The sequence below is a fragment of the Lissotriton helveticus genome, chromosome 1_1 (assembly GCF_964261635.1).
Source record: "Lissotriton helveticus chromosome 1_1, aLisHel1.1, whole genome shotgun sequence".
Taxonomy (NCBI): Eukaryota; Metazoa; Chordata; class Amphibia; order Caudata; family Salamandridae; genus Lissotriton; species Lissotriton helveticus.
In genome coordinates this window covers 1,024,424,855-1,024,445,014 of record NC_136057.1, presented here as the reverse complement: position 1 = coordinate 1,024,445,014, position 20,160 = coordinate 1,024,424,855, and the positions used below count along the sequence as shown (strand labels likewise).

Sequence of the window (20,160 nt, the reverse complement as noted above, 5' to 3'; positions counted from 1 at the left end):
GGTTCAGGCATTACTTTTCATCACAAGTATTTATCCCTTTACTTTTGAAATTATTCCAGATTTCAGACCACCTCTTTAGGGACAGTGCTCGTCCACTGATAAAGGTAAAAAGCTTAGTCTTAAGAATACAAACCACTACTTGGGCACATTGTAATATTCTATCACCATACTGAGTGCAGAATATCATTCTGCAAAAATATTCAGTTCAGGATATTTTTACTATTCTGTTGTGAAGGGAAGTATATATAGATAAGCATGGATTCATTTATTTATTCAGAGTTTTCATAAAAATTGATCAAAACCTATAAGGTGTGAGAGTGCAGTACAAATAGAAGTTGAACAATGATGAAAAATAAAATGCAATTAAAATAAACTTGTATGCTAGAAGTTTAGATAGAGTAGACTTATCTCAGGAGAGTAGGAGTCAATGGAACAGCCAGTCTCCGAGTTCCTTTTAGAATAGTTGGAAATTTTAAAGAGGTCTGATTGATGGAGTATGGAATTGCAGATCCAGGGAGCATTCCCAGAGTGTGAATGTGTTCTTGTCTTTTGCCTCTTGAAGTCCAGTATTACCACCAAAACAGTGTCCGCACTTCTCAAGGCATATTGTCTGCCTGACATGGTCAGCGTTTGGTTAAGGTAGAAAGGCACTTTTGTGTAAATAGCTTTGTAGCTGATAAAGGCAAACTTGATCTGGCATCTGGCTTCAAATGTTATCCAGTTGCTTGAAATCCATAGTGGAATGATGTGGTCATATATTCGTGAATCTGTGATGAGCCTGGTCACTGAATGGATGATTGCTGTGAGAGACACTATGTACATTTTGGAAAAACTACAATTAATTGAATTGCCGTTGTCCAGTCTTGAAAGCATTACCATTTGAGTATATAATGTTGAAATCAATTTCAGAGGTTAAGTGCCTAATTCTTGTTATTAGTTTCTATTGATGTTTTGCTCTTTACGATCTCTGGATTGTGATCATGAGGGTCCAGATATTTAAGCCATTGAGGTACGGATGTGGAGTAGTGGTTAATGCTATGAGCAGAATCACTTCAGAGGGCTGAGTTTGAGGTGATGGTGTGTTATCCAGACTGGAATTTCATTTAGTAATGAGACCATTAGAAATTCCATGTAAAGCTGTGTATTAGAAGTGTGGAAGTGAAATGAGATATTAGTGTTTTTCAGCAAACTGGTTAGCATTTCTATGCACGGGTTAAAAAGTGTAGGTAATATAACCGAGCCTTGTGGAACTCCTTGCTCTAGCCTAGAGGTGTTGTAGAGTATACATGTTAATCTTAACAATTGGACTCTGTTATCAAGACAGGGCGAACACCACTTTAGAAAAGTACCTCATACACCATTCTGTCTTTTCTGGACTTCGAAAGTATTAGATAGCTAAAAAGTGGTCCACATTGGTAAATAGGGAATTTTTACATTCAAATGATTTTATTGATTTTAATAAAGTCCATAAAGTACATGAACATTGAAAAGGACAAAACATATCAGTAAGAGTTTGAGTAACAATAATCCAATATATATGATAAATAAATGTATGGGAGCAAAGAGGCGGAAACAGTTGAAGTAGCCTAAAATTAAACACAAATAAAAAGAATGAATATAGGGCTACTAATGTAACATTGAGTAGCAAAGTTAAATAGTAAAACACATTTACAGTAAGCAAGTAGAAATAAAGTCATCCAGAGTATTCCATTTAAATGATTTGATTGGAGATGTTTTTTTAGACTAGCCAAAAGGAAGTTAAACTCTTTACAGTAAATATAAGATCCAATCCCACCATACCTGAATTGATAAAAGTTAAACAGATTTCCAGTAATCGATTTTATACTCTATGAGATTAATACATCAAATAATGTCATATCCAATTATTGTAAAGATAGGGGTAGTGTGGAGGAAGGTTAGAGGAATGGTAATATGGAAGATTAAAGAAATCGTATCCCAAACATGAGCCCAACATTGAGAAATAATCAGACATTCAAAGAGCATATGCTTCCAAGTACCAGGTTCCAGTGCCAACAATCTGAAGTGTCACATAAATGTGCATCATATAATTTGACAGACCAAGAGCTTTTATTTAATATAAATGAGTCAGATTAACAAAAAGAGGAAGGTAACCAACCGGACGTATTACAAAGCCACATTTTCTTAATTTGTCGTGGGTATACTTAGTGCCAAAAATAGGATTCCAAAAATTACCCAAATTCATTAGGTGAGAGGAGTTAATAAATATCAATTCTTTATGAGTTTTAGAATCAATATTACCACAAAAAATGTGCATAATAAAGAAAATGCCATACCTGAGCAGTGAGGATAAGGAATAGAGGAGTTAAATGCATTTAGTATTGCATTGCATAATTTAACATATTTACGGAAATTAAAGTTTGGAATGTGGAATTTAACTTGTAAATCTGAGAAGGACAAAAAGACATTGTTGTGAAAATCTCATAAATGTAAAATATTACTTCATTTATCCATTGATTCCAATCTGACTCCAGTTTAAGTAGTTGGATTTTAGAATTATACCATAATTATACTTTTGTAGAGGTCACAATCTTATTGTAGGGTATCCACGCTAAGGCAAGCTACGTTTCATTGAGAATTGGAGAATGAGAACTTAGTTTTCGAAGGTCCATGGTACGAAGAACTGGTAATGGAGCAAGTGCAGCAATATTCCTCTCGATAAGGACCCATTTGGGAACGAGATATTGTTCTGGGTTTGAAAAACAATCAAACCCTTGTGCAGTTAAAAAGGAAAGGTGATATTTCTGAAAGTTATGAATACCAAAACCTACTTCCAATTTAGAGACGTCTAATGTTTTATATTGGATCCGTGAAGGTTTATTATTCCCAAGGATTTTAGTGAGAATTGTATTAGTATATCTTTTTTAAAGCTACTGGAAATGACAGTGCATATAATATTTATGGAGTTATAACCCTTTTTAGAGCTTCAAGCTTGGGCCACCAAGACAGTTGTAAAGATGACCATTTGCCTAATTTATGTGAAATTTTGGAAGTTACTTGTTTACAATTAATATCAACAGTATTAATTAATATTACATTTTGAAAATAAATTCCTAAATACTTGAGCTCAAATGAGTTCATTATGATGTTAGTTCCACATAACATGTCAGCTGTAGAATAAACATTTAGAGGAAAAAAATGTAGTCTTATTAATGTTCAAGGTATAACTGGAAACCAAAGCGTAATCTTCAATACATTTAAGAATAATTGGCATAGAGTTGATGGTGTCACTAATATATTGCATGATATCATCTGCAATAGCGGAAATTTTAATAGTTGTGTTATGAATAGCGGAACCTTTATTTTCTGCTGAGTTACGGAAGTGACATAGTAAAGCATCGATAGCTAATAAAAATAATAGGTGTGACAAAGGACAACCTTATCTTGTGCCTCCAAATAAAGGAAAAGTTGTTATAAATGTGGTACCAAAACAGAACCTTTTCATATTTTTGAGCAAAAACTTCCAATTAACATTAACAAATGCTTTCTCAGCATCTAAATACTAGCAAACTACTAGCATTTTTAATGGTATGTAGGGAGCAATAGCGTAACAAACAAGTCTGGTATTGTGCTTTGATAGTCTTACCTTCATAAAACCTGTTTAGTCTGAGTGAATAGTAGTATTTAGTGTAGGAGCCAATCTAGTAGAAAGAATCTTGGCATATATTTAACAGTCTAGGTTAATAAGTGAAATGAGACAGTAGTTTGGAAGTATTTTGTGGTCTTTATCTGGTTTGGGCAGAACAGTAATTGCTGCATCTTTAAAAGACCCTTCAACTGCTAGGAGAGTGTGGCACCGTGGCCAGAGCAGCTGATTCTGGAGTGTGGGGGTCACTGTTCAATTGCAGACAGGCAGCTCAGCTCTGCATCATGTGACTCAGGGCAATAGCTCACTTAATCTTGCCGACTGCCCCAGTTCCTTGAGACCCTTATGGGTGAATAGTTCACGTTTTACAAATACCGGATTTATTTATTTATTTACAGGTGCATTGGTAGCAAAATCCCGAAATATGGATAAAAGGGTAATTCTATCGGTGTGTGACAGTGGTGGTAAATTGCAATGGTGAAGAAAGTGGGCAATTGTTGCATCTTGAGTGAGCATCCTAGAGTTTGCTATAGAGATTTGAATACAACTGTTGAAATTATTTAGCTATTTCTGTGGCGGAGATTATCAGTTGTCCCACAGAGTTACGAATAGCATGGATCTGATTAATAAATAATTAGCAAATATATGACCAGCTTTGATAGGATTAAATTGGAAATCCGCTTTTCATTTACAGAGATAAAGTTGCGCAAGCTTACTTAGCAGAGTATTGTATTCGTAACAAAGATTTTGTAATATTGTTTTGAATTACATATATGAGGGTTGGGGTAGGTAAATTCTATATTGTACATTTACTTAAATCTTTATAATATTGCTTTCAAGATCATGTCAAGCGCCATGTATAAAATGTGGATGATAAAATAATTGTTAAAAAGACATACATCATGCTAAAGATCAAAAGCCTGGAATTCTTTGCTGTCACACCTGAGAGCAGAACCCTCTGAAAAAACTTTCAGGAACAAACTTAAAACCTGGTTGTTTACCTCCCCTTAGTATTTGATGGGGATATTCCTAATCTATTTTCTTCTCTGTTTTTCTTATAGTTCAAGTAGGTCATGGTCACAGAGTGGGAACACACCATACGGTGTAACCAAGCGCTCTACAAATCACTTATTATTATTATTATTATAAAAAACAGCAGTTGAAGGAAGGAGAAAGGTTCTCTTCCCACTGTATCAGAGGTGCTAGCTTTGACCCCAGTGCATGGACCAATACTGAGGTCTTGTCCAATTGCCTTAAGTTAAGGGGCTTTTAATTCCTGAAGCGCTGGCTTTTGCCTCCATTCTGGGTTCCTGGATAGGACCACGACAGAGGGACCAGGGTTAAGTGCATTAAATTAGGAAGATTTTAGAGCCTAATATATTAGCTTTACCTCCAGCATTTGTTCCGAAGCTAGGCCCATGGCAGCTAAAAAGTATATACCAGTGCAATATTTTCCCATGCAATATTTTGGGTGCACGATCGCCAGGGATTATATTGTTCTGTTTACCACTAGTTGGAGGATCAAGGATCGAGCCTAAATAATGTACAACATTTAGTACACCCTTAATGTAAAATAAATAGGGAACCATTGCGTCTAATAATTAGAAAAGCATGCGAGTCCTGGCATGCTCGATTCACCCCTGTCCCTATGAGCTAACGTTAGTTTATCTAATGTGCAAAGTCAGCTAAGACCGCCCATGCATATTGCACTGCTTTTTTTTAGCAGCATATTGGAATTTCAAAGTCCAAGGTGAAGGCGGTAGGTGCTAATGCAGTTTTCATAAATTTAAAAAATAGAGCCATTAGTTATGATGAGTTGCCTCTCAGGCAGACTTCCACGGCATCTTGGCAGGTCCTGATATTAATGTTGCATCATAATGGCAGCAACCAGAATTTCCTTAACGGAAGTAGCTGTTTGCAGACGCATAACATGAGGGTCAGGGATTCTTCTCTTTTTGCTCAGAAACGGTATTGTCTGTTGGTGTGATCAGGGTTCTTCTGACCATACCAGTAGGTTTTCAAAGGGATTAGTTCCGATCGAAGACTCATCAGCTTTTTTTTCCTGACCTTGCCAAAAGGCAATGAACGTTAAGTAGACAGGGCCCCCAGTTCGTACGGTGTTGTGGCCCTGGTGCAATGTGTCAATATCTTTAAGGCTTGTGTGTATATTGCTCTCTCAATATTAATGTTGCTCGATTGGTCAGCAGTTTTGAGACTAGCGGCACTGGAAGGACGCTTGACCAAATTTCTCGGGCATCCAATTACATACAATGAGAGGTTTAGGTACTTATGCCAGGTTGTCCGGGAAATACTTATTATTTCTCAGATTACATTTTTTAGCTTGTTGGTTTTCACCTGCTTGGCTTTGAGACAGTAGGCTAGGAACTTTACCTTCCATATCAGATGCTGTGAAGACAGGCAAAATTCTTGTAGGATTTGGACATGTGATGTACAGTTGGGCAAGGAACATACTCTTCAACAAGAGGTGGACTCTGCCCTTTTCAGCGAAATGGCCATTTTATCTCTGAATGTCATTGCGCCATAGTAGTTGTCAGCCCATCACTTTTAGAAGCGTCCGAGGGTTAGGGTTCGCCATTGATTTTTGTAACTTGTAAAATGCCCATTCCAAAGAATTTGCTACTGCCTGCTGGGTATGGACAAGCAGTGCAATTCGGCCCCTGTAGTCCAGCCATATGCCTAGATATTTAAACGTGTCCACAACTTCAAGCGCACACCCCTCGATAAACCACGCTCCCCTTTTTTTAGTTTGAATGAGACCTTGGTCATTGCCACATTTGTCTTCAATTTGTTTGCTCTGCAACAAATTGGCAAGTGCATTAAAGAGTCTCTATAATCCTATCAGTGTCAAATCAAAAATAACCTATCATCTGCATACTGGAGAGATTGAATTTTGGTGCCAGCTATCTTTTGTGGAATGCCCTCTCCTTCTCGAGGTGTTCCATTAGATTAGCCAATTTCGGAATAAATAATAGAGGTACCAGTATGCAGCCTTGCTTTAGGCCCTTATTTGTCATGATTTTTGCCCTACTGGCTCATCCAGCGTTGACTTGTTTTTACCCAAGTGTAGGAATATAGAGCTGTAATGTCATTCAGTAAGTTGGGTGGGGCGCCTCATGCTTTCAGTTTTGCCCAGAGCCTTGTTCTTGAGACACTGTCGAAGGCAGTTTGAAATTCAATGAAGCTGGCATCGAGGGCCTTGCCCTTGACGGGCATAGTTACTTCGCTGAAATAGGTGATGCAAGTGAGGTTGTCTTCAATGTGGCAGCTCTTTTGAAAGACTGCTTGGCTTGGAGGGATCAGTTTTTTCCCACTACTCAAGGTTATAGCTCCCTATTTAAAATACTGGCATAACACTTCCCTTCCGTGTCAAGGAGTTCAATCAGGCGGTAATTCACTTGGCATGATCAAGAGCCTTTTTTATGTAAGCGTACCAATATTGAGCCTCTCCATGACTCTGGGATTGTTGACCCCCAGTAAGGATTCTTCAAATAAGGGGGCCATTACCATAGCCCACTGAGTTGGGGCCGATTTGTATTTTGCTGCCAGGATGTCACTTAGGCCTGATGCTCCTCTTTGGCGCTTTTCTTTGATGGCTGTTACCACTTGGTTCGGGCTTATTGGTGTCATGTCAGCATAATCTTGGCTTGGTGATTGCATTAAAACATTGGTGCCCTGTCGGGGTGTTTCGATCTTGCTGCCATCTGCTAATTGATCTATGTATAACCTTTAAACATAGGACTCCCATTTGGCAGGGGTAATGTTAACTGTGATCGCCTGGCATTTTGGGGTTTGATCTGCTGTTCATCCATAGCCAAAATTTCCTCTGGTCTTTAGATTTTATTATGACATGTGATGCCATCCTCCTTCTGGTTTCCTCCTTTCTTTTTTGGGCATTTAGAGATTTCCTGTATTTTTCCCTTATCGTGCCAACCTGATTCCGCAAACATATACTCTCCCCCTTGTCACAGCTGAGATTTTTCAGAGATTTATTTAATTGCTGTTTTATGGCAGCTATTACCTTTCTTTTGGGGTTTCTTTTCGTAGTGGGAGTTTTACTCTGTCCATATTCCTCACCGCTAGCTAGCTTTATGGGGTCTCCATCATTCTCCTTTGGATACGTAGCCAGAGACTCACAAAGATTTAGATTGGGGTTTCCCTTGGTTGTTTTCAAGGTCTCATCGAGAAACTGGTCCACTCGGACACCCTGCCCCACTTTGTACTCTAAGTTTCATTTTATTCTATTAATATATACAAGATCTTCTTGCCTTACAATGAGACTCATTTTAGGTCGGCTGGATCTTATAACCAGGGCTTCACATTTGAGGGTGACATGATTACTTGCCAAGGATGAGACAACTTCCAATTTGCTTATATTCTCAAAGTGGGCTGGGAACACCCACTAGTAATCTAGGTTTGCCAGCTTAAAACAAGAAGCATGTGTATAGGTGGCTAGGGTGTCGGAAACAAACCAACAGTTTAATATGCAGAGACCTTGCTGATTTAGAGAGGCAGCTATTGCTTTCTTTTGCTTGTGGCGGCTTTTATATTGTATTTTGATTGAGAGTATTGCCCAGATTTCATCGTCAAGGTTAGTCAGGGTATTACTTGATTCTGCACATATTAAATTGGCATTGAAATCACCCATGATGACCCACATTGCCTCCTGATGCAATGGTGTTAAATTTCTCAATATTGGGAGCAACGTTGTCAAGGTTGCCTCCCACCTTCACTTGGCAGGGTTTGCATGAAGGGTAGGTGGATGCACCCTATGACCATGGAAAGTCTGGTCATCATTCTTCCGCTGTGGGCCAGGGATACCATGAGGATAATATAATCACCATTCCCTGCATTAAGCACAGTTGTTGTTGCCATTAGTTTGTTTTTCACGTAGATTGACATGCCTCCAGAGGCATGCCCCCTACACGTGATGCTGTTGCTGGAGCTTTGTATGCTGTGATGTCATGCCAGGAGGATGAGTGAAGTGCCCATGTTTCTTGGAGTGCTATGATGTCATATTTTCTCAGTTCTTTAATTGCAGCATTCTTTATATTGGACTCTGTTTGACCTCTTATGAGCGGATTTTCAGGGTGGTACGAGTTGTTCCAGGTGCTAGGTCCAGGTACACAATGCTCTTTGTAGCCCTACCCAGTCCATGATTTTTGTTTGCCATGCTGTGCTGCAGCGACCATGCCATGTTCTGCTTCTCATAAATATTTGCTCCCCTTCTAAAACTTTCAGAGGTCAGCGTCCCCTTTTAATGCCCCTCAGTACTAAATCACTGGTGTACGTTCACCTACTTTATCCTTCTGGTTCATGGCCTTGCGCTTTGTTATAATTTGCTTCTTACTTTGCAAGAAAAAGAGGGTATTTGGTCACCGTGGGATATATAACTTTTATTCTTCATGTTTCTAGCTGCAATTTATCTTTCTTCAGGATATTGGCTGGCATGGGGCTGGTAAAAGTGATTGTTGTGCCTTCATTTTTCTCTCCGGGGGAGGAACGCTTTACTCTCATTATCGGAGGAGCTGATTTTTTACAAGCCTGGTAGATTGGCACAAAATCTCATGATATTTCACATTTTAAGGAAATTCCACTGTCCTCTAAAGATGTTGTTGGGTTAGACGACAATTTCATGGTCTGTTTCACTCTCGAAGATCTGACCATTGGTTTACGCCTTACCCATGCCCCTCTCTGAACCGGAGGACTTCTTGCTGTTGCCCTCTCCACATTCCTGTTTCAAACTGTTTTGCCTATTTGTATTCCAAGCAGGGTCTTTTTGGGTTCCACATCGTTTTGTAGGTATCAATGGATTTTCTGGCTCCCACTCACAGAACATTACATAAACAAAAACCACGATTGCAATGATCTCAAATGGTTTATCTTAGAAAAAATCAGGGTAAACAGACGAGGAGGAGACATAGACAATCTTAGAAAAACCAGAGAACATTGGTTTATGTGCCATTTAAATACAGTCAACAAGGGACTTAACTCCAGAGAAGATTGGTCAAAATGTATTTAAACTGCAGAAATGACTGCGCTGAGACGTAATGACCGATTTTGAGAATTTCTCAAAATATGGTATCTTGTATAGTTTTCTCTATAGTATAATCGAGGGACCCAGTAATTGCTATTAAGGTGGATCAGCTAGAGTATATTTTGCACACATACAATCCATAACTGTGAGGACAGGATATGTGTGTATTTCATACACGCCTTGTCTAAGAGTATTTAATTTACTTTGAGCCGAGGGACCCCAAACCTTTTTCCCGAGCTGGACAATACTATATGGCCGATCGCGAGTAATTTCATGGCCTGCCATGTCCCTCAACCTATTCCACTTTTGAATGTATTTGTTCACCATGCGTGATGCGGTGATTTCAGTTTGCCCGTGGTGTTGAGACATTTCATTGGTCTAGGGCATATTTAGGCACTTTCTAATGGAGGATGACAACAAATCAAATCGTACGATTTGCGCTCCACTGGGACGAATGCCCTAGTTTTATAGCTCGAATGTGGTTACGCCGGTGTCGAGCGGAGTGAGGACCAGGGTGGAAACCTCTCTCAGTTACTTCCACCGTCCGAGCAACATACGACCAATAAGGAACGTTTTTTCTCATTTGCGAAGTCATTAGCATACAGCCTTATCCGCCACGCTTAGTTACTGGTTCCTACAATCGGGCACTAACCAATCAGGTCATACTAGGCATGAGTTATAAACCACCGTGTATGCCTTGGACTCTGCGACATTACGCGGAACCCCATGAGAGACGCCACGCTAAGACACCATTAAGGTAAAAGATAGGGAACCTCTGCCTGGTTGCTTTTTACCAATAATTCATGAAACGGGGGCAAGTCTTTACTAAATAGCTTGTTTTTCCCTACTTTTGTTACAGTAGCCTTTTCGAAATTTCTCGAGAACACCCGACTGCATCCGATTTTAACAGGGGCATTTGCGTGAAAAGGGAAACTGCCATTTTAGGGGTATGCTAGAAAACCTATTTTACTTGATATTACTGACAGGGACATCTACCAAATAACATAAACTTATAGATTGCGTTCTAAACTTCTTCCAACAGACCCTCATAAACACGGATCCACAAAACGAACATTATTAGTAGAGGGAAGTTTTATCAGATCTGAAAGAGTATTGTGATTCCATCCAAATATTTCCCTTACAGGTATTCATTTTTCATTTTATTGTTGAGACATGTCGTAATTATGTCCAATAGGACGGGAGCATTTTCAAACATAATCTTATGACCTTTCAGCGTATGAAGCTTCATTGCTAAAAAGCCTGATAATCATCTTTAAACGTAAGCTGCGGGAGGCGTGGTCTGGCCACGCAGGAAGATGGCCGCCTGAGGGTAGAGCTCTGCTGTGGGACGGACCCCTGATGGGTTTTCCTCACATACCTGGTGCAGCCGGATCCTCCTTTTGTGTCTCGCCGACCCCGGAGACCATGTAGTCTGCTCCGGTCGATTTTTCTTGGAGTACAGTGACAGTGTACCCTGGTTTCGGGCATGACGGTGAGCTAACCGCCTCAGCCTGCTACGCTCCTCAGAGCTTGCATGTCGACATAGCCGCGCCTCCTCACAGCGCAAGGCCACGCCTTCCACTAAACCAGGGCCGCGCCTTTCAACACCGTAGGCCGCGCCTCCTCACACAAAGAGGCCGCGCTTTCTCTACCACTGCGCGCATTATCGGCTGACAGTGCCTCCTCCTGTTTACATAGAGAGAGGCAGTGCTTTAAATGGGCCGGTACTCACCGGTACTGAGTACCGGCACTTCCTAAATTTATCACTTTGAGTACCGGCACTTCTCTACTGCCCGAGCAGAGTACCGGTACTCATGAAAAGGTCTGCTCGTGGCTGTGCTTGTGGGCCGGAGTGGGACATGTCACTGGCAGCCGAGTCACCGCTTCTGCAGCCCCCTCCCGCCCATCAGAGCCCCAGCTGAGCTATTCAGCAGTAAACAACAACAAGGGAACCCAATCGGTTATCCGGGGACCGTGGGTAGCTATATTCTAGAAACAACAGTGGTCCCCAAGAGTATATAAATTCAAAAATTGATAAACAATAGTCCACAATGGGAGCTATGTTGGCCACTGCCCAGCCGGACAGGGTAGTTTATTTTTCAATAAAACAATTACTGGGGTATAGAAGGGCACAGTCCTGTACCAATTCTAGGAACAAACTTATAGAGTTTTAGGCAAGAAGGAGCATGATTGGCCACTTGTAATTCAGTAAACATTTAAAGTTGTGCCAATTTTAGTGCTAGACACAGCATAAATTAAACAAAATAGTCGGGCTGTGAAAACACTTAAAACAAGTCGACGTTTCGGTCCCTTATGCTCAATATTACGGGACCATCATCAGGACTAACAGTACATACAATTGCTTGCCTGGTATAAACAATTAAACACACAACCGCCTATTGGGGAAGGAGAAAGGTTGAGAAAAAAGGGAAGAAATATATATGAAACCACTTCATTGGTGAACTGAAAAATCGACACTACACTTTATTCGGAACCGACTTATCGTGTTCATTAAGTCCATGCAGGTGGTATCATTAGCCTAGGAACACGTGCTTGTAATAGTCTGTGTCTATAGCCTTGAATCATACACGTGGTGCAGCAGGTGACATGTGTATGTGAAGGAAGCATGTTACTTTGAGTACTGATAGCAGCTAGTTACTTTATCCAGAAGTTACATTTTTCAAAAAACAGTAATAATAATTTCATTAGTACTAAATTCAATAAATTCAATAATACGTCACTTCCACACATCTACCGCATTTATTCAGCATTTAGGATCACTCATGGCCGCTTTTGTATCATGCACATTCTAACACCTCTCAAAGTGACCACTTACCCAATTGGGTCGGGTGGTTTATTCGGGTAAATAATTGGGTTGAATTAACCTCGTTTTGGTAGCCGCCTAAGCAGGGGAGGGAAGGGGAATTACAGAATTGCAATCTGTGTATAAGCGCTGGCGGCTCCTTAAGTCAACTTTAAAAGATCAGATAGTTATAACCAGAAGCCATTACCTGTTAGATAAGGGCGGTTCCGCTAAGTGCACCTCATTTTCAAGGGGGCAGGATTATCTGCTGAATAAATAATTATTATAAATACAAGAGCGGCTTCCAGTTCGGAATTGTGCGGCTAGGACCCGGTGTTCCGGGGGAGGCTGAGACAAGCACGCTTACCTTGCGGTAGACATCGGCCAGGATGGTCCGATAGTAAACAAAACGGGTCTGAAATTGAAAATAAGATCCCGATTTCAGTAAGAGGTTCATGCGGGAATCGGGGGCAGCATATCTAAAAAAGCTCATTGCGCTGAGTGCTTACCAGTGCGGGGCTACGCCTCCGTAATATGTGGGGTCCCGAGGTGCTCTGCCAGGTCGCAGTCACTGAGGCCAACCCGGGCTGGACGCTGGATAAGCGTGCACCGGTGGAAATGGAAGAAGGACACGGCGCACACGGGCGCCATCTTGGAGTGGGGTAATTACACTAGGGGGAATTGCGTGCGTGTGATTGTGCACAACTGGCTATAATAACCGGCGCAGTGCTCGAGTGACTTAAAAGCTTAAACACAAAATATTTACATTTGGTACAGTCATTATATTTAAAGATTCAGTGGCATTTAGGGCAGACTCATTTTCTCATTTAGAGTTTTAAGTGCATAATCACCAGTCCATCGTGATTATGAAACGTCTGAGTTTCAAATTACACCACTTATAACAATGTAGTCCAGTCCTCTGCGCGATTTAGACCATCGCGGATGGTGTTAAATTGAATCATAATCCTCAGCTCCTCTCTGTTGAGCATCTGTGTAAGGCTGCCGCCTCTCGGTGGGGGTTTGACGACTTTTAGAACAGTCCATTTGATGTCGTTCTCATTGTGCCCAGCTTCATTATAGTGATCCACAAGAGGTGCATTGATGGTGTGGCACCGGATTCTACTCCGATGCTGGCAGATGCGGGTCTTCACCTTCTGTGTAGTCTGGCCAACATACATTTTTGGACACGGGCATTGAATCGAATAAATCGCGTTCTGCGTGTTGCAATTTGACAATGATCGTCTCTCATACGTGATCCCTTTGTGCGTGAAATCTTTACCCTCCACCGTGAACTCACAGACGGTACATCCACCACATTTAACATGTCCTGTAATTGGGGGCAGTCCCCACAACAAATCAATAGTTGGATTTTGGGCTTGGGATGGTAATGCCGCTCTTACAAGGTGGTCCCTTAAGTTCTTACTCTTCTTGAAAGCAAAAAGTGGTTTTTCGATATTTAAGGTCCCCACATTTAGCGTTGGCCAATGTTTCAGGACTGACTTCCTAATTTTGTTGGAGATTGGGGAGAAGGTTGTTACACACGCAGTAATTTCTTTCTGAATTGTATCCTTAGGGCATAATAGTACCTCCCTTGGGCAATACCAAGCACGCTTTAGCGATTGTTTAATGATTCTTTTAGGGTAGCCCCTGTCTTTTAGTTTATTTGAGAGGGTTGAGGCTCCCCTGAAATAGTCCTTTCTACATGAGCAGTTTCTTCTGATTCTTAGAAATTGCGAGTAGGGTAGAGCATCCCTCAGTGCTCTCGGATGATTACTCTCATAGCTTAGGAGGGTGTTTCTCTCGGTCGGTTTTCTAAACAGCCTTGTGAGCAGCTTGCCTTCAGTGTGGTATATGGTAAGGTCAAGGAAAGGTATCGATTCTTTGTCCCACGTCAGAGTAAACGTTAGGCCGCAACTATTATTGTTTAGCCAGTGGAGGAGCTGGGTTAGGGTTTCTACTGGTAGGCACCAGATCATGAAAATATCGTCTATATAACGCCTCCACTCGCGTATCCCGGAGTGGAAGGGGTTGGAGTATGACAGAATGGAACCGGTCTCTAGTTGGTCCATGAACAGTATGGCCAGGTTCGGAGCAAAAATAGCCCCCATACTGGTCCCCTTGATCTGTTGGTAATAAGTGTCATCAAAGAGGAAAAAATTCCTCGTGAGGCAGAGTTCGAGCAGCTGTAAAATGAACAGAGTCGGTACTCTATGAGGACGAGGTCGTGTGTCAAGAACCTTCTGTATAGTCAGTAATGCTGTGACCTGCGGGATATTCGTGTACAATGATTCGACATCCATTGTACACAATGTCTCATGCTGGGGATCGAAATCCAGATTCTCCACTAAATTAATCATTTGCATACTGTCGCGCACATAGCATTTGGTAGATGGCACGAATTCTTTAATAAAAAAGTCTACGTATGCTCCTAGAGGCTCTAGGACCGAGCCACACGCTGACACAATAGGTCGGCCTGGTGGATTCTGTGTGTCCTTGTGTATCTTCGGTAAGGTGTATATTACCGGGATACGCGGTGACTTAGTATTGAGGAAGTGGAATTCCTTCTTACTGAGGAATCCGTCAAGTTGTGCTTTTGATGTAATTTTGCTTATAATGTCTTGAATTTGTTTAGTGGGGTTACCTGGCAATTTCTGATAAAGGTCAGTGTTGGTTAGTTGTCGCAAGATTTCAGTTTAATAATTGTCTACCTCTTGGAGGACAATTCCACCACCCTTGTCTGCGCTCTTTATGACAAGGTTTTTATTGACTTTAAGTGTTGAGATGGCCTTCTTTTCGTCAATGGATATGTTGTAAGGAATAAATACCTTGGTTTTCTCAAGGTTATCAAGATCCGCTAGTACCAGCTTCTCAAAAGTGGTGACCTCAGGGGGGATCATTCCTGCTGAGGGGGAGAATGTGGATGGTGGGCGGAAGGGAGTATTGGCCACAGGTAAATTACTGGGGTGTAATTGGAAAAAGGCCTTCAATCGGATAGTCCTAAAAAATCTTAGGAGCTCGGTGTGGAGTTCCATAAAATTTGGAACAATGGTAGGTACAAACGATAAACCCTTCTTGAGTAACTCCAGCTCGGCATCCATCAGAGTGTGGTTTGAGAGGTTGAAGATAGGAATTACCTCTGATGTGGTATTTATTACCACTGGTAAAAATTGTTCCTTGTCCTCCTCTCGCCTGGTGGGTTTTGCCATCTTTGTGTGCGTTTTACTTTGCCACGTTGGGGGGGTGTTGGGCTGGCCTCTGCCTAAAAAATTAGGCTGTCCACCGCCTCTTTTATTCGGGGCACTTGGTCCTTCACCTGGGTCAGAGCCTTCTGAAGAATCCGCGGAGGTGTCTGAGAAGCCAACGAGATTTTGGCGGCGATTAAATCGGCCCCACGGTCTATTTGATTGGGGGTAGGAATAGGCCCTATTGGTGTAATAATCTTTTTGAAGATAGGGGTAGGTATTTTCTACACTGTATTGTTTGATGTCCTTTTTAACCTTATTTGCCTTCTTGTTTTCCTCGATTCTGTGAAAATCTGCTAAACTTTTTTCAAGTTGTTCCAATAGTTTTTTGCATTCACTAGTAAGGTCAGATTCCCCTAGCTGCTTCTCTATATCTTTAATCTCTATATCCAGTGATTTTAAGGTTTCTACCGCTATGTCTATACCCAACACTAGCCAGTGCCTAGAGCAGGTAGTGCTGATATAACTGAAATTAGTGATATATTTGGGGTTGTCGGTAAATATACCAGGTACATTCCTAACCTGGAGGCCGAGGGGAATTACGTCAGCTTTGAGATAGTCTGTAAGCATCAAGACCATTAGTTTTAGTCTGGTCTGTTTCTTCCTGAGTTTCTCTAATTGCTCTGGGAGTGGACTGGGGGTTGTACTTAGGGTTTCAGTAGTGTTTGAGAGAAGAGAAGGGCCTAGGCATAATTCTTTAATGTAATCATCGGTATACAAGGGTGCGTGTGCAGACATAACAAGGCACCAAAAAGTGGGGTACGGAAAAATTAAGAAGAAAAAGCTTAATAAGAAGTGAGAGGTCTGTTCATGTTGGTTTGGTGAACAAGGTACTAGGTGAGCCAGCCCTCGGCTGGGGGCTAGAAGTGTTCACTTGGAACCCTTGCAATCATGCGATTGCGCTAAAGTCTGTAAACAACAACAAGGGAACCCAATCGGTTATCCGGGGACCGTGGGTAGCTATATTCTAGAAACAACAGTGGTCCCCAAGAGTATATAAATTCAAAAATTGATAAACAATAGTCCACAATGGGAGCTATGTTGGCCACTGCCCAGCCGGACAGGGTAGTTTATTTTTCAATAAAACAATTACTGGGGTATAGAAGGGCACAGTCCTGTACCAATTCTAGGAACAAACTTATAGAGTTTTAGGCAAGAAGGAGCATGATTGGCCACTTGTAATTCAGTAAACATTTAAAGTTGTGCCAATTTTAGTGCTAGACACAGCATAAATTAAACAAAATAGTCGGGCTGTGAAAACACTTAAAACAAGTCGACGTTTCGGTCCCTTATGCTCAATATTACGGGACCATCATCAGGACTAACAGTACATACAATTGCTTGCCTGGTATAAACAATTAAACACACAACCGCCTATTGGGGAAGGAGAAAGGTTGAGAAAAAAGGGAAGAAATATATATGAAACCACTTCATTGGTGAACTGAAAAATCGACACTACACTTTATTCGGAACCGACTTATCGTGTTCATTAAGTCCATGCAGGTGGTATCATTAGCCTAGGAACACGTGCTTGTAATAGTCTGTGTCTATAGCCTTGAATCATACACGTGGTGTGATGACACTTATTACCAACAGATCAAGGGGACCAGTATGGGGGCTATTTTTGCTCCGAACCTGGCCATACTGTTCATGGACCAACTAGAGACCGGTTCCATTCTGTCATACTCCAACCCCTTCCACTCCGGGATACGCGAGTGGTGGCATTATATAGACGATATTTTCATGATCTGGTGCCTACCAGTAGAAACCCTAACCCAGCTCCTCCACTGGCTAAACAATAATAGTTGCGGCCTAACGTTTACTCTGACGTGGGACAAAGAATCGATACCTTTCCTTGACCTTACCATATACCACACTGAAGGCAAGCTGCTCACAAGGCTGTTTAGAAAACCGACCGAGAGAAACACCCTCCTAAGCTATGAGAGTAATCATCCGAGAGCACTGAGGGATGCTCTACCCTACTCGCAATTTCTAAGATTCAGAAGAAACTGCTCATGTAGAAAGGACTATTTCAGGGAAGCCTCAACCCTCTCAAATAAACTAAAAGACAGGGGCTACCCTAAAAGAATCATTAAACAATCGCTAAAGCGTGCTTGGTATTCCCCAAGGGAGGTACTATTATGCCCTAAGGATAAAATTCAGAAAGAAATTACTGCGTGTGTAACAACCTTCTCCCCAATCTCCAACAAAATTAGGAAGTCAGTCCTGAAACATTGGCCAACGCTAAATGTGGGGACCTTAAATATCGAAAAACCACTTTTTGCTTTCAAGAAGAGTAAGAACTTAAGGGACCACCTTGTAAGAGCCCAAGCCCAAAATCCAACTATTGATTTGTTGTGGGGACTGCCCCCAATTACAGGACATGTTAAATGTGGTGGATGTACCGTCTGTGAGTTCACGGTGGAGGGTAAAGATTTCACGCACAAAGGGATCACGTATGAGAGACGATCATTGTCAAATTGCAACACGCAGAACGTGATTTATTCGATTCAATGCCCGTGTCCAAAAATGTATGTTGGCCAGACTACACAGAAGGTGAAGACCCGCATCTGCCAGCATCGGAGTAGAATCCGGTGCCACACCATCAATGCACCTCTTGTGGATCACTATAATGAAGCTGGGCACAATGAGAACGACATCAAATGGACTGTTCTAAAAGTCGTCAAACCCCCACCGAGAGGCGGCAGCCTTACACAGATGCTCAACAGAGAGGAGCTGAGGATTATGATTCAATTTAACACCATCCGCGACGGTCTAAATCGCGCAGAGGACTGGACTACATTGTTATAAGTGGTGTAATTTGAAACTCAGACGTTTCATAATCACGATGGACTGGTGATTATGCACTTAAAACTCTAAATGAGAAAATGAGTCTGCCCTAAATGCCACTGAATCTTTAAATATAATGACTGTACCAAATGTAAATATTTTGTGTTTAAGCTTTTAAGTCACTCGAGCACTGCGCCGGTTATTATAGCCAGTTGTGCACAATCACACGCACGCAATTCCCCCTAGTGTAATTACCCCACTCCAAGATGGCGCCCGTGTGCGCCGTGTCCTTCTTCCATTTCCACCGGTGCACGCTTATCCAGCGTCCAGCCCGGGTTGGCCTCAGTGACTGCGACCTGGCAGAGCACCTCGGGACCCCACATATTACGGAGGCGTAGCCCCGCACTGGTAAGCACTCAGCGCAATGAGCTTTTTTAGATATGCTGCCCTCGATTCCCGCATGAACCTCTTACTGAAATCGGGATCTTATTTTCAATTTCAGACCCGTTTTGTTTACTATCGGACCATCCTGGCCGATGTCTACCGCAAGGTAAGCGTGCTTGTCTCAGCCTCCCCCGGAACACCGGGTCCTAGCCGCACAATTCCGAACTGGAAGCCGCTCTTGTATTAATAATTATTTATTCAGCAGATAATCCTGCCCCCTTGAAAATGAGGCGCACTTAGCGGAACCGCCCTTATCTATCTGGTTATAACTATCTGATCTTTTAAAGTTGACTTAAGGAGCCGCCAGCGCTTATACACAGATTGCAATTCTGTAATTCCCCTTCCCTCCCCTGCTTAGGCGGCTACCAAAACGAGGTTAATTCAACCCAATTATTTACCCGAATAAACCACCTGACCCAATTGGGTAAGTGGTCACTTTGAGAGGTGTTAGAATGTGCATGATACAAAAGCGGCCATGAGTGATCCTAAATGCTGAATAAATGCGGTAGATGTGTGGAAGTGACGTATTATTGAATTTATTGAATTTAGTACTAATGAAATTATTATTACTGTTTTTTGAAAAATGTAACTTCTGGATAAAGTAACTAGCTGCTATCAGTACTCAAAGTAACATGCTTCCTTCACATACACATGTCACCTGCTGCACCACGTGTATGATTCAAGGCTATAGACACAGACTATTACAAGCACGTGTTCCTAGGCTAATGATACCACCTGCATGGACTTAATGAACACGATAAGGCGGTTCCGAATAAAGTGTAGTGTCGATTTTTCAGTTCACCAATGAAGTGGTTTCATATATATTTCTTCCCTTTTTTCTCAACCTTTCTCCTTCCCCAATAGGCGGTTGTGTGTTTAATTGTTTATACCAGGCAAGCAATTGTATGTACTGTTAGTCCTGATGATGGTCCCGTAATATTGAGCATAAGGGACCGAAACGTCAACTTGTTTTAAGTGTTTTCACAGCCCGACTATTTTGTTTAATTTATGCTGTGTCTAGCACTAAAATTGGCACAACTTTAAATGTTTACTGAATTACAAGTGGCCAATCATGCTCCTTCTTGCCTAAAACTCTATAAGTTTGTTCCTAGAATTGGTACAGGACTGTGCCCTTCTATACCCCAGTAATTGTTTTATTGAAAAATAAACTACCCTGTCCGGCTGGGCAGTGGCCAACATA

General features: G+C 41.6%; 1 long non-coding RNA gene across 3 annotated transcripts in view; it reads right to left on the bottom strand.

The window, feature by feature from the left end:
* LOC144820128 (uncharacterized) overlaps positions 1–20,160 on the bottom strand; it is a 485,905-nt gene that overhangs the window by 187,004 nt on the left and 278,741 nt on the right. The window lies entirely within an intron of this gene.